Here is a 16,033-nt window from a genome sequence, read left to right on the forward strand (position 1 = left end):
GTAGAACCATGTAAATACTATCCAAAGACGCCTTATATCCATAACAGGCAACGGCAACAGGGGTTATCGAAAATAAAAATGACCATTAGCGTGGGAATCAACACCGTATAAAATAGGAGACTAGTTGATGAAAGGACCGTCCTATGGAACATGAAACACCTTAATGCAACCGGCTGTGAAGAGCTCGTGCCCCACCAGCAGGACTTTACAATCTTTGGTGCTTAAGTATCGCAGGAGAGTGACTGACACTACTAGTTCTGTTGCTGGTGACAAACACATGTGCAAACCCAACAGGAAAATCTGGGTGTGCTAGAGGTGGCTTCTCGCACAGTCTGTCACGCCTAGGGAGGTAAACACAATTTCACATCCAGAGCCAAAAAGCCTAGTCATGCTCTTACATGAGGGACATCTATGAGAACAGCACCGCCCAATGCTGCCAGGGGCATGTTAGACAGCTCTTAGCATTGATATGTCCATGATGGGCACACATGCAAATCAAGGACATTTCCATAACTGTTTTTGTTTCCTCCCCTGTTACATAGTTGGAAATGTGTAAACTACAGTTACAGTGGCAAGCCTTTTGAGGGCAGTCACTGCAATTTTGATCAAACAACCTACGTTGGTAGGGGACTGTCCCCAATCCCTCACCCTACTGGGGTCTTTCAGCCAATGGCTATCTAGATGTTGGGCAGGGGTGCAGAGTATTCAGGTGCTCTGCGGCCTGGGCACCTTCCTCCCCCTCGGAAAGGCAATCTATGCCAAATGTCCCTATACTTATAATGGCACATCCCTAAAATCTGGCCACTGGCACCCCCGGTAACTTACCGCCTGGGTCGTAATGAGGCCCACAGATATAGGGCCTCATTACGACCCAGGCGTTAAGGGTTAACGTCGTTGTTAACCCTTAACGCCTGATTCTGATTTTAACGGCTGCTTTTAGCAGCCGTTAAAATCCATGGCGCTAACCTGCCATGATGCTAATTACGCCACCGTAATTTACGGTGGCTTAATTAGCGCCTTCCCCACTCCCATTATGCCCTATGGGGCAAAAATGGGAATGGGGAAGGGAAAATGGGAAATGGGGATTTCCCGCCCCACTCACCTTGGAATGGGGCGGTAAATCCGCCATCCACCATGGTGTAAACATAGTTTACACCATGGTGGTAAAGTTGGCGCAATTAGCGCCTGGGTTGTAATGACCCCCATAGTCTATTGTTGCTCTTGAAGTGTCCCACTCCCATGTGGGCAATCGATCGATGTCTGGGAACGCTTTGTCTAAATTATGAAGTTCATGTGAGTTCATCAACTTTGACCATGCAACTCCTCTTTGAGCTGCTGGTCTTAAGGTCTGATGTGAGTTTTTAGGGTTGAATTGAGTCTGGCACGTTGCATTGATGTGGCCAGATATCAGAGAGTAGGAGGATAGATGGACAGTTAGTGCCTCGTCGATTGCTTCTTCCAGCATGTCTAGATATGAGGAGTCGCTGATGACCGCTGGGTTCCAGTAGGTATTTGCAATTATGAAAGATGAAAAGTTTCCTTTACTATCCTTGGCCTCTGGGTATGTCCATCTGGCTTTAAACATAAGGAGAGATGGATTGCTGATCAGTGTTGCTTCCAGTGTGAAGCCACTTCCTGGCGATAAGGAGATTTTGTAGCCCTCTAACATCAGGGCTTGTGTGAGCCAAGTCTCCTGTAGACACAAGATACCGTAATCCGCTAACTATATGTCCCCTTGAGCCATCAGGTGCGAGTGGCCCCTGGTGTTCCATGAGCCCAGCTGAACGAGGGACCTAGATGTAATGTCCAAGCTGGTAGGTTGAAGGTTGGGCTCATGGTCCAGGCGTTGCTATCTTTATGTTTGCCTTACCTGGGCTTTTGGTAGCCAGGACCCTATACTCTGTGTGGAGGGGGTCTTGGCCGCTTGATCAGCAGATGGCATTGATTTAGGCACCGTTTTCAAGATCGTTCTAGTTATCATAGAAGTGCTGCTTGAGTAATTCCACTTCGTGAGTTCTCTGGTGGCGGACCTGGCAGGTGCCAGGTGTTTTGATTTGTTTTCTTTTGTCTCTTGGCAGTTCTTGTAAATAACTCTTTTTGTGCACAGCGTTTGTGCTCCGAGGCCCCTCCATTGCATTGAGGTCTTTCGAGGCAATGTTTCGGGTTTCCTGAGAGCTCCTTGTTTCCTGTCGGTGGACACTATGGTCCCCACTAGACACTACTCGGCCAGGCGAATTTAGTTGTGGCCACTTGCTCTTGTGACTGGACCTTCTTGCTCTAGAGGAGTCAGTGATGTCATATTCCATTTTCAACAAAGCCTTAGTTTCTTCTTTTAGGAGAGAGTACATTGATTTTTACGCAATATAGAGGTGATCTATGGGTTTACGATGAACCTGGTTAGGGTCCACAATAAGTAAATCTTCTGTTTTAATACGCCGCAAGTTTGGAATAAAGTCGAATAACTTGAGCACAGATCTTCGATTTAGAATGACGTTGTTGTCATTCCCTGGGATCTGCTCCAGCTTGAGGATCCATTTAGTCTTTTCTTACACCTTTTCCACCATGTTGTACTGATTGGTTCTGAAAATATAATGCATTCTTTCATGTCTTTTCAAGGAGGATGGGCGTTTAGTTGGGAATCTATGGTAAGGGGAAGATCGCTGGTTGTCAGGGCTGGGACTGAATTTCTTTGAGGTGCTTTCTTGTTTTTGTCTGGTTCCCATCGTGTTGTCGTTGCCACGGCTTTTACTTTTCGGTGACTGGCTACCTTTGTCATTGAGCACCGGAGTTAAGGTCGAGTCACTCTACCTTATTTTATTTGACAGCTTTGTACATCGCTCCTCCAGGGTTAGGAACGCTCGGTCTTCCTGCTCCTCCCCAGTCTCTTTGCTTGTGTCGTCAAGGAGAGGAAGGGTGACCCTGGGTAATACGAGTGGGCTTGTGGGCCTCTCGTCCCGTGGCGTGTCATTGGACAAATGTTGGCTCAAGTTCATCATTGCCTCGTCTTCGAGGAATTCCTCTGCTGTCCTCGGTGAAGTGGTAAGAAGTGTAATTTCACTATGTGCCACCATTGTCTCCTCTGCCGCCTCTTGATTTGAGACTTTATCGCCTGTAAGAACCAGTCTTGAGTCCGGCTTGTTGGATGAAGTTGCAGGGCCCTTAGAACAGGGGATATTTCTAAAGACTGGTTCTAGGGGCTTTTCTTTGTCTATCGTTGGTTTTGATGTTGGTTTTTTGTTTAACTTCTCTCTCGAAGGTTTAGGCCCCGGCTTCTGTTTGTTGTGGCCTGTGGCAGGATGTGTCAACTGAGTGGCCTCTGTGGTGGTTGGCATTGGCTCTGAGGCCTGTACGGACCTTGATTTAAGAAAACATGCTCCAAGGTTGGAATTAGCCATCCCAGACTCTCTTTGATTATCCATAGTCAAGTCAATCGTGGATTCTGTTTGTGTGCTGGCTGTCTTTTTCGCCTCAACAAGAATTGTCAAGGTTGTTGAAGGTGGAGGAAAGGTTGGAGTATCCAACCCACACAAAGCTGGATATGGGCCTGTTTTCCCCATTGCAATGATGTATGCTTCAAGAAAGATCAGTTTACTGTTCATCATCGCTTGGATTGTCATATGATCTTTATGATTGTCACTGACAGCTTCATATAGCTTCATGAAAGGTGGTAACGCTATCATGACCACCGACATTATGGAAAAAATGTCGGCTTTCTTTGGAGGTTTTTCCATATGCGTCGGATTTGCAGGGGTAAACGCTCTTATTTTCTGCGGCGTGTCTGCCAACAAGGGTTGTCTCACTGGACGCTGATGGTTATTCATTTTTTCGGAGTCCAAAGAGTTTCTATGATTTACAGCCGATGACAAAAGAAAGGCTGTTTGGTGGGTTAACCGGGAGGTTAGACTGGAAGTTCGCAATCCTTTGTCCCGTGTCTCTTGCCTTGTTTGGAGTAGCTATCGCGGATAGTTCAATGATAGCTGTCTCAGGTTTTCAGGTACACCCCCTCGCCGAGACTGTTTGAGGTCTAGCACTCGTTTTGCAGGGGAGGTGAAATTCAACGGCTGTAGATGCTTCTTCACTAGAAGGAGAAAGAGCCGGAGCGGTAGGCTTCACTCCTGGGGTAATGGAAACCCCTTCAAGTGGCTTCTTTGGGTTGGAGTTTCTTACTTCTCTTTCCTTTTCTTTAAGGGGTGAAGTAGATAATATGATTGCAGGAAGACCCTCCTCCGAAGTTTCCCCCTCCGGCATGCTAGTAATTACTTCTTTTGACCCGGAGTCGTCGGTCTGTTCATTTGCGTGGATTATTTCATTAGCGTCTGGGAGTTTACTTGGGAAACGGGACCTTTGTTCCTCTTCGATTCTGCGGCACTTGGTAACGGGAAGGCATTCCTTTAAGGCCTGGAGGATTTCTGCATCAGAAAGTTCTTCTCTATATGCCTTGTTTGTTTTTTGTTGAGATTGAAAGTTACTTTTGAGGCTGTTGCCATCCTCTGGGCACTGCAGGTCTTTTTTTGTGATTGTAGATATAAGGATCCTCCCCCTCTGGCTGGCTTGGAGAGTTTTCTTAATGAACTTCCTTGGTTGTATTTCTTTTTACTCAGAGCCTTCGAGGAGCCACACGTTCTCCTTAAAGTTGTCTCAATCCGTGGAGAAATCTTTCTTTTTCTCTTTGCCCCATTCAAAACTGAGCTAGATGAAATCCCTAATAAGCAATCTGCCGGAGGGGTCCTCTCCGGGCTTCGTAGGGTTAAAATTGTGTCCGTGTGTTGGTTTGTGGAGTGGACCAGTGCCTTCACAGTTAATGCGAGGCCTGGCCGTAACACCACCAGCGTCTCCACTCCGCCCCTCGCTCGTGAACAAGGCGCCTCCCGCCACATCCCCCTGCAGCTCCACAGCGAGAAATTCCTGAGAGGTCAGTGATGCATGAGCACTCGGGGGGGCCGGGTATTGTTGTCGGGTAGTGGCTGAGACAATATTGGATGTCTCTGACGCCAGAGTCGAAGAGACGGCCTCTGAAAGTCCTGAGGCACTAGCTAGGGTTGTGGACTGATTTAGAGCCGAACAGGCTTCAATGTTGGGTGAATGCACAATGTTTATGACAATAGGTGGCAACAGGTCTCCTTTTGGAGTGGATGGTTTCCGCTCACCTTTTTTGAAGGTCGTAGTCTTTGGGTCGGCAGGCGGGCCGCCCTCCGCCACCAGACGGGGGTGCGAGTTCCTCAGGTGGCAGCTGTCATCTTCATCCAGGAGGGAGCACGCAAGTGCCTTCCTGTCAGGCCTGCCTGGTATGACTGCAGGACTGCCACTCTATGCCCACTCCGCGACCGCTCTGCGGTATTGGTGTGCTTTTATGTGGGTCCTCCCACACAGTAGAAAGCACAGACAGACTTCCACAACAACTGCAGCAGACAAAGTTCAGGGTGGACTGCAGGACTGCCACTCTACGCCCACTCCGCCCTCTAATAACGTGAACGCGCCTTCCTATCAACCCCTTTATTAGTGGGAACAGGACCACCTAGTTCCCCCAACCCATCTCATCTCTGCCCTCCATTTTGCTGTACTTATTTCCATTAGTGAAGGCATATTTTCAAGAGAGGGATCCATCTTAACCTCCTTACCTGAAAGCACCTTTCAAACCCTCCTCTGTCATGTTCACCTGCTCTAAACCATACTGCTGCTGACCAGAATGGTTTTACTTATTGATTTCAGTTAACTTAAGTTTTTAATCAGATTAAAAGTCAGGTTATTTTTGTTCACTCGATTTGTAGCTTCTTTTTCTAGTAAAAGTTATTTTTATTACTTAATTTTCATTGTGTTTAATTTTTGCAGTTATTTTAAACTACAGGATGGCAGCAAATGGCAAAAGTGCGCAAGAAAAGGTGTGAGTGAGGATATTATGGAATACCCCCACATTCCTTTGTGATATTTCTTTCACCCATTCCCCCAACTCACTTTTTCCCTCTTCTCACTTTCCCTTTTCCTCGCCTCCTTCAGACTACGGTTTGGTTTAGCACCCTGGGGCGGGGTCACAATTTTCTCAACCACGGACAAGACTCTGCGCATTAAAACCACTAGGGTGGTGATTTGTGCAAGATAAAAGCCAAATAACATAACATAACACTCGGATTGATGGACTAATGCAGTAAGAAAGGCCCCTCGTAATTGCTTCGACCATAACAAGAGTCTTGGACCTGAGGCTCTCTCCAAAACATACTTTGCTGAGCTCTCAGCTAGGGGAAGTGTAGATGGAGGCCCAGCAATACATTGTTCATAGGAGTGGATACAAAACAAAGTATTTTCTTGAAAATCACTGCAGGAATCTTGGTATATTGTGAACTTTTTGTGGACAAAATCTGCTGTATTAGGTCAATGAAAACGCTGGTGGGTTTTTGTGCTGCCACAAAAATGGAGTTCCAGGATAACATTGCCTCATGCATATCGCAAGTAGGGGAGTGGGCTTGCTTTTAGAATAGTATCTTCCTGTGCTAAAATACAAATGATCCAGTGAACCCTCAGCTTGTTGTACTGCTGGTACGCACCTGGGGCACTGTTGCACTCTACAGATTTCTCCATTGAAACAATGTTAATAACTTGGTTTCTTAGATTATCTGGCCTTTTGGCTCCCACGCTGCATGCATTGAGCCCTAATTTTCTCTACCTGGCATTACTGGCTAGTCAGAGATGCAATAGTGTGGTGGTGACATTCAAACTTCCCCCCAGAAGATGCGGCTCACGAGTAGCTGGCGCGGCTTAGGAGCACACAAGTTAAGTTTATGTGCACCACTCTGCGACAAACAGATACAAGAAAGGGCATGCTGAGCGCAGCTCCTCAGGCACTTACTGAATACTCATCTCCTGAGCGTCTGCCACGAAACACACCTGATTGGGCTTTGGACAAGTACACCTAGCTAAATGGGACCAGGTGTACATATTGAAGCACTACACTTCATGTTATTTCATCTACAGTAATGCACTGCTCCTGGAGATTACTACTAATATGTCCTTTCCAGGCACATGTCCTTACTTACAAAAGCCCCCCAAAACCCTACACCATTTAATGAGTCTGATAAACCTGACCTTCACTGTATTTGAATCACAACACTCTTCTCTATAACGCGCTGTATTGCTATTTTTGATTTACCCAGGGATGAGCAGCCAGACCTTCTTTTTGTTATAGCGAGTCCTTGCTGTACAAGATCTACAACTTGTCATCAGAAACAATCATTTTTGTGTTGATCTATCGTCCTCCTCATGCGTCGTTATTCTCGATATTTGCTGTGGAATTGATATCTTGATATCTAACTGTTCAACACATCCATCTGCTAGTTTTTGGGGAGTTGAATATTTGGGTTGACCTTTCCTTGGCCACTACCTTACATGTTGAAACTGAAGTACCTAATCTTTTTCACTTTGTGGTAGGCCCTGCACATAACAAAGGACACACTCTGCATCTCATCATCTCCTGATTCTGTAAGCAATGCCTCACCATCCTGCCCCATTGAAGAGTGCAGGCTGCCTGTCACATTGAAGTATCAGTAGTGCCCACATTTAAGAGTGTAGAGAGGCAGATGTACATGTCATCTATAGTGCCCGCCCCCTCATCTCCGTCATATTGGAAGAAAGTAAGCAAGTAGAGAAGACGAGGCTGCAGGGCCGACATGCGCTGCAGTACAGATTCATGAAAGAACAAAGGGTACTTGCTTGGCTTAGGATGAAGGATGCCACAGTGAGAAGCAACTACAGGGAATGAAAGGAGTCGAAGAGGATTTTCCATGTACGTAAGACATATTTCTCTTAGATTAGGTAAAGGAGTGAACATTTGGGAGTGCCAAGTACTGAACAATTAAAGATGCTGAAAGCACATGTAAGAAGGAGCAACCAAGTCTCCAGAGGCCAAGAGGAGTAATGGCACCCAACATAATTGAATTACATAGACTAAATAGAAGGACAGAATGGACAAAATCATGGTCTCCTCACTCGTGGTGCAGGACCAGAAACCAAGGCATATTCATAAGGCTCTAGACGAAGATAGCAATGTACTTTCACTCCTTTCAAAGTTCTGAGGAAGAGAACAGTCAGCAAGGTCAACTATAGCGAAGAAGCCTTGTCTTAGGGCCTAAAAGATATGAGATGGTAGGCTAATTAGCTAAGAAAGGCAGTTGTCTGACGTTGTTCCTCTGCACCTGGGTTTTGTTGCTTTCGTGTTGCTAACGAGCCAAATTTCCAAGTTTGGAAGAGAGTGCCAACCAATCATGAGGGCCTATGTGATGATTGACTATACATTGTTGCAGAAGCCTATCCGCTGCTGGAATTATGCTATTATCTATATTTGATGTAAAGGGTGTTTGAGGCATGCCTACCAGATAAGGGGCAGCCAATGATGTTACTAACGCTTATCTATACTGTAGCTATATATGTTCCCTTAACCAATCCCTCTGCCTTTCTAGATTTGACTGTTTGCCACGTAGGATGATGTCATTGCTGACGTACGTTGAGGTATAAAACCTTTTGTGTAATGGAAACATGTTCTGAGCGAGTGAGCCACAATCTGTTTGTTTGCCTGATGTCCCTACTTTATTAAACTGATAATAAAGTAGTATTTTGCCATATCCTTTGAATCTGCATGGTTATTTGGGACTGAAATCATTTATTTGGTAATTCCATTCGGCACTTGGAACGCTCCAGCTGCTATTGCACAAGAGGGTGACAAGTACCTGTAGAAAAGTAACAGCCTTAGATATCATGAACTCTCATTGCGATCCACCTATCTCAGCCACTAAATAACTTGATTTAACACATTTAACAGAACTGCTGGACAACTGGCTGTTTATAGCATTTGGCAACATGAAACACACATCTGGAAAAAACTTGCACACACATTTCACCATGAGTTCTCTCCCCGTCAGACAGAAGCGAACCTTATAAAATGATAGAATGTGTGGAAATGGTAGCAGCATTACAATCTCGAGGATAGAACAACCTGCCCAAGCCATCTTCACCATTATAGAGCAAGGACGCGTCAAGAAGAAATGGCATATCACACCAAACTCTTGCCAGAAGATCATTCACCACAAAAAGTAATCATTCCATATCTCAACTGAATTCAGAGCCCCAGCAGTTCTTATTTCAAAAATGGTCCCCTTCAGAAATTCAAACTTTTTTATGCCGAGCTCTCCTCCACCCCCGAGTACAAATGTTGTTGTGGAGGCCCCCCTTGACTAAGAATATTGTTGCTGCCCCCCCCCCACGAGATGGCATATCTGCTTATATTTTATATTAAAACCGGAGCCCCCACCCCCCGAGTCCCTTCCGCCCCCAGGGGGCCAGCCTACAGTTTGAAGACCAGTGGTCTAGCTAATGATTTAAGTGCTAAGATTACAATCGTCTTTAAAGCGACTTCCTTAAATCAAAACTCACAGGGCATTCGTGATCTTACTCTCATTAAGGTCCCGGCTCTGTTAATTCAACATTTCTCTCCTCTTGAACCTTCTGACATTCACAAAGTGGTAATTGCCAGCAAATGCACAGGCTCTGCCTTGGAATGTGGGCCCAGCATTACTCTTCCAGGCCATGATTCCCCATTCCACTGAGCTATTCCATATTGTAATGTTGTCATCCGTCCCTCATACAAGGATGTTTGGAAAAGAGCTCTGGACACTCCTCCACCAAAGAAGCCATCTCTTGACTCGGGTGGACGAACCTCTTTTTAGACGAACCTCTATTTTACTGTTCCCAGCCCAGCTATAGGAAAAATCGGCAACAATTGAGCTCCAGGCGTTCACAGAATCCAACAACATCTTACACACGCATCAAGCAGGAGTCAGACCAGACAGGTGAACTATATCTCTCCTAACATCAGCCTTTGATGCTCATGGGATCAGATCAGACACTGGTAATCTCACTCTCTCTTTCTCTGCTATCATGTACCGGGGCCAGAGGAGCACACACGCTTCTAGTCATGATCCACCAATTCTGTCCTCCGGGGAACCCTCAAAGTTGTGGGGTGTAATGGTGTTCTCAGTTGCGCAGAACAATAAAGCGTAACATGTAAGGTCCAGACCCACCTTTTGGAGTTTGGTGGTGTTTCACTCAAGAGATTTCTTTTAGATAAATGGGACAAACAGTAGATTTTGCAGCACAATTTTCCAAGAAATAGGCTAAAAAAATAAACAAATAATTTACAGCAGTTTTTCAGAGGCAACTCATGGAATATACAAATGCTTGAGGGTCTGCCAAGGAAGTCAGGGTCTGGATGCAACAGCCCTAATAAAGAATTAAAATAAATAGTGCCAAATGGTGCCTTTCTAACCACAGTTTCGCAAGAAAATGAATTAAATGCGAACAGCTCAATTTTTACTAAATAATCTCATTGTGTCACCAATTTCAGAAACACCAATTTTGCCCCCAAGTACTTTTGTTCTATATACTAGTTTTCTTATTTTAGATAAAAATACACATTTTGGCTCAGATTTTCAACTTGTAATTTCCATTAAGTACTCCATTTGCCAACATATGCCAGCAGCAAATTCATATGGCAAGGCTCAGCCTCATATAGTCATCTATAGTGTACCATGTTCAGATGTGGCTATAAATGGCGGTCGCCATCATGTTATGCCCAGAAACGGATTTTCCAATTCATTACCATATACGCCAATGCATCACAATAATAGGCAAGCAACAGCTTCCCATGCCCATTATCAGCCTCCTCTTGCTATGCACTGCCACAAATGCCCATGCATCACTATATATGCCCATGTCCAGCAAACATATGTCAGAAGTAGTCCACTGGCAGGCATACCTACCTTCCGTGCCCCAGTTCTGCCCACCAAAAGATATGAAATACTTCTGAATGCTCACATGCACAAGCAGGCGTCACATTAACACTCTGGGGGCTTGCAAAATTACCCCATGGCATACATGTTTGTTAAGGAACGTGAAGCATGAACAGCCCCAACAAGCGAAACATATGTTGCCCTTTCGGAAAAATCTAACTACAGTTATTTACATACAATTTCAAACTCATCTTAATGACATAAAAGCTGCTAAGCTTAGAACATAATGGGCTTACATACAAACCTACAGCGGATTCCACACAACGTCAAACGTCAAGAGGGGGCAGTGTTCAAGAAATCTACAAAATGAAACTGAACTAGTTCACGCGGGAAAAGATACAAAGAGGAGATGACTGCTGATCAACTTGCAGATAGATAGATCTACCTTCACCAATGTCTACTCACCTAGCCTTAAATGTAAGGCTCCAGTACAGATCCCAAATGACCTTGGGCCTCATTCTGAGTTGGGCGGTAAGGGTTAACGGTCACCGGTAAGGAGACCGGTGCCATTAAACCCTTACCGCCCAATTCTGAGGTCCCTTAGCGGGAACCGTTCCTTCACGGGTCCCCCTAAGGGACCAGGGCGGTAATTTCGGGCCTGCTATTTGCGGGCCCGTAATTAGCGCCTTCCCCATTCCCATTGAGTCCTATGGGGGCTCAAATGGGAATTGGGAATGGTTGGTTGAATGGGGACTTACCGGGTCCGCACAGGTCGGAATGACCCGGTAAGTCCCCATCCAACAAGACCGGACCAGGACCCGGGTTTGGAGGCAGCCATGGCGCTAATAGTGCCATGGCTACCTCCAAACTCGGAATGAGGCCCCTTGTCTCAGGTGACTGCGATCATATGATAATCAGTAGCAAGATCAACTTGTAAGTCCAGATCACCTCTTTGATCAGAGTATCCCCTCCCCAACCAAAGTTCCCAGAGGACAAAATACACTGCACCAGTTTATGGAACCACTTAGAATAGAAGATGCATGTATCTAGCTAAGCCTATCTCCCGCGACAACAACTTTGTTCCACCTCTTCACACATCATGTTCATGTTTTGACTTTTACCGGGAGACATACATGTGGCTCACTCAGATACCAGCTGTTCTATAGACCCTCATCACCTTTTAAACCATGCACCAGTTCACTTAACTTTTAAACTTCTTCCCTATTTGGATCACACCTATACCTGCTATGCTATTACTAAGAGTCAGCAGATTCAGAGAGAAAATAAAAAATGATATCAAGCTCTTGCTGGACAGGAACATGGGTAGCACGGCCCAAACAATCATGGTCTGGGTAGGTCTTAAGGCGTAATTATATGTGGCTTATTCACTGAAGAATGAGCAAGGTTTATTTGCACCATGAAACAGAGGCTCAGAAGACGTTGGCCTCTGAAAAGAGATTGAACTAACAAAATACAATGCCAACCAATACTATACACAAAAGGAAGAATTGTACACGTTATGAATGAAGGGTTGAACACAGTGGTACATTCATAACATAGATATTGAGGGAGGTGGATTCATGTAAAGCAATGTGTGCAATCAAAGGCGGTTTGGGCCTGGTCTGCTTTAAAAACATGATTACCAAGGTTTTATGAACTTCTATGAAGAGCTACGCAAGGTGCCCAATGAAGATGTGCAGAAAGTAGAGGTATTCCGGAACAGCATAGAAAACTCAACGCTAAACGATGAAAACAAGGCGAAATTAAACTCAAGCACCACCCTGGAAGAAGTCTCACACAACATACATTAAAGCTAAATAAATATGTGTGCCTGGGTGGTCTGACAACAAATATCTACCAATCCTTTTTCTCCTACAAGCATCCCAATCTTTCTGGTGGCCATACAAAAAAATTGAAAACTTCACAAATCATCCTCGATTCAAAACCTCACAAAGGTCAAACGCACAGTTAGAGAATTACAGACCAGCGTAACTGATCAAAAACAAAGGTAAACCTCCACCAAAAATCTGGCCAGACTGATTCAACAACATCAGGGAGATCATAGAGCAAATTGTTTTGATCAGACAGAGGAAGGGCTAACCTAACATGACACTATACAATGGGTGAGGAAAACGCGCGACCTCCACATGCTGGTGTAGAGGAGCAGGTGACGTCATCTCTAATGCCCGCCCCCTCCCCTCCGTCATATTGAAAGCAAAGTAGGAAGACTTTGTGCATGGCAGCAGGTATCATCCCAATATCACACTGTGGGCCTCATTATGAGTCCGGCGGTAACCGTGCCTGAAATTCCGGCAGGTTACTGCCGGACTCGTATTACCATTCCGCCTTCGTGATTCCCGGAATTACTGGGACATTACGACCCCGGTGACCCGGGAATTCCGGAGGCAGAATTCGGTAAATCCCCATTCCCATTGAGTCCAACAGGACTCAATGGGAATGGGCAAATGGAAACACCGGCACCATCTCGTGATGGTGCCGGTGTTTCCACGTCTGCCTGCAGGCTGGTGGTGTTAAACCCGCCAGGTCAGACCAGGCAGGAATGACACCTCCGCCTGCAGGACTCGAGATCACCCGGTATGGAAACAACGGTGGCGGTGGGTTTACCGCCACCGTTATTTCCATGCCAGGTGACTCGTAATGAGGCCCTGTGTGTACGAGAGACTTTATGCACTCAGACAACAGTATCAAATGTGTCCTCGCACTGAAGTGGCGGAAGAATGTTAGCATACAACATTAAACATAGAAGAGCTGTAAGTGCGAACAGATAAGAGTGAAGGGAAGACACGATGACGCACAGAAACACCATAAGAATACTTAAAAAATGAAGGAGTAATCCAAGTAACAAAGTAATCAAGTATAAAGAGATGAAGAAATCATCTATGCTGAGAAGACAAGTGAGATGATGCTCAACAAATGTACATATGCAGAAACGCAAGGGAGATGAGTTACATAAAAGCTTAATGCAATAGAAACTATAACATGAGTAAAGCGACCATGACAGAAAGATGGACGTCGGATCGTGTCAGAACTACCTCAGAGACAAAGCAGGGACGCAGATCAGAAATGCTGCAGAAAACAGCTTCCTGCGAAGGACAAAGAATATCTGTTTTACTAAGACTAAGGATAACACAGACAGACATAATTGGAAAGAACAAGGCGAGGTAACCAGGATAAGCTATGAACGAAAGGCACATTTCTCTTAGATTAAGCAGAAGCGAAAACATATAGAAGTGCCAAGTATTGGATAATCAAAAATGCAGGAAGCACAAGTAAGACAGAGCAACCAAGTCTCCAGAAGCCAGAAGGAGTAATAGCACCCAGCACAATTAAATCAAATAGCAGTAAGTAACAGGTCGAAATGGACAAATTCATGGTCTATTGACGCCTGACTCAGAAGTTGTAAACAAGGTCTATTCATTAAGCCTCAGACAAAGATAGTGGTGTACTCAGACTCCCTTAAAAATCCCAGAGAAGAAAACAGCCAACATGATCAAATACAAAGGAGAGGTCTTGGCTTATGGTTTAGCTGATGAGAGATGGTAGACTAATTGGCCAAATATGGGAAGTGGTCTGACGTTGTTCTCTGCACCTGGGTTTCGTTCTGTTCACGTGCTGCTAGCGAGCCGAATGTCTAAGGTTTGGAGAGTATGCCAACCAATCATGAGTGGCTATGTTGCAACATGCTATAGAATGTTGCAGAAGCCAATCTGCTGTTATTATTTTTATAATCTGTAAATACCTATTTCGAGGGGTGCCTACTAGATAAGGGGTAGCCACTCATGTGATTAACACTTATACTTACTATAGGTATATATATTCCCCTAACCAATCTCTTCCCTTGAAAGGTTTTACTGTTTGCCAAGTAGGATTATGTCATAGCTGATGCACATCGTATTATAAGGTATTTGTGTAAGAGAAAAGTAAACAAGAGTGTGTGAGCTGTGACTTGTTATGCTTGCCAGATTTCCCTACTTTATTTTTAGCTGACAATAAAGTAATACTTTGGCATATTCTTTGAGTCTGTCCGGTTATTTGGGTCTGAGGTCATTTATTATGGTAATGCATATGAGATACACTCCAAGGTGCTAGTGCACACTGGTAAGCCGGGATGCATAGAAAGCATTTAACTAGGTTAATAGGGAAGAACTGCTCAGAATAATGTACTGATGAACTTGGGTGAATGCCTCTGTGCAAACATAAGATCTTTATATATTGATCAAGTTCTAGACTAAGCACCAATAGTCTACAGTCACAGGAAGAAGCCATCAATCAGGGTACATTATCTTCGCCCCCTTCAACTAATCCAGAATAGGACTGCAAAAATTATCCTTGGCCTCAAGCCCAGGGACCGCATCTCTCCAGCCCTAACATCTCTCCACTGGCTCCTAGTTGCTGCAATGAAATTCAAGACTCTCTGCATCATCCACAAGGCGTTCTGGGTCTGGGACCCTGCTACATCCAACTCTCTCCCCCAAATGCCACCCTGCTAAAGCCCTTCGGTCCTCTAGATCCAACTCTCTGCAGATCAGACATGGGGGGTGGATCTATCTTCAGCAGGTGCCTCCCTCTGGAATGGCCTCCCTGCCCCTCTCATAGTTGAGCGGACCTCCTTAATACGACATAGGGCCTCATAACAAGTTGGCTGGTGCAGAATTGATGTGCCGGTATTACGTTTATGTTTCTGCACTAGCCAATTAATTAACTCCAGCTAATTGCTGGAAGTAATTCAGGCACTGTACCGTCAAAACACAGCCGGTATTACCAGTGTTGATAATACCGGCATCATGAAATGATGATTACCACCATCACTGGCACTCATAATCCGTCAGTAATACCGCCAGACTGAGTGCCAGTAACGGTATTACCATTTATTTATTGGTTATTTATTATGCGCCTATAGACTGGTGGAATTACCGCCAGGATACCGGCACATTTGTAATGAGGGAGTCCTCAAACCACTTATGATCACAACCAATGCAATTAAGAACAGCAAGGGGGTGACAAGAGGGAATCAGGACTACAAAACACTACTTTTCACAGATTACAAGATCTTGACAGCCTCCTCACTCCTTGGCCAGGTAGATAATGTCAGTAATGTTGCATTAGCCTCAGTTCATCACCCTTATCACACTCACACCAAAGAGATACGGCTTACCTTGCGAAAGAACCATTTTTTAAGACTTCGTCTTTCACTGTTCTGTATTCCCCACTGCTAAATCCCCCACCAAAAGAGCCAAGAA

At 45.1% G+C, this 16,033-nt stretch overlaps 1 protein-coding gene across 1 annotated transcript in view; it reads right to left on the minus strand.

Annotated features, from left to right (window-relative positions):
- MAMDC4 (MAM domain containing 4) overlaps window positions 1-16,033 on the minus strand; it is a 498,376-nt gene that overhangs the window by 69,713 nt on the left and 412,630 nt on the right. The window lies entirely within an intron of this gene.

This window comes from Ambystoma mexicanum, chromosome 8 (genome assembly GCF_040938575.1).
Source record: "Ambystoma mexicanum isolate Mex_15411 chromosome 8, UKY_AmexF1_1, whole genome shotgun sequence".
Taxonomy (NCBI): Eukaryota; Metazoa; Chordata; class Amphibia; order Caudata; family Ambystomatidae; genus Ambystoma; species Ambystoma mexicanum.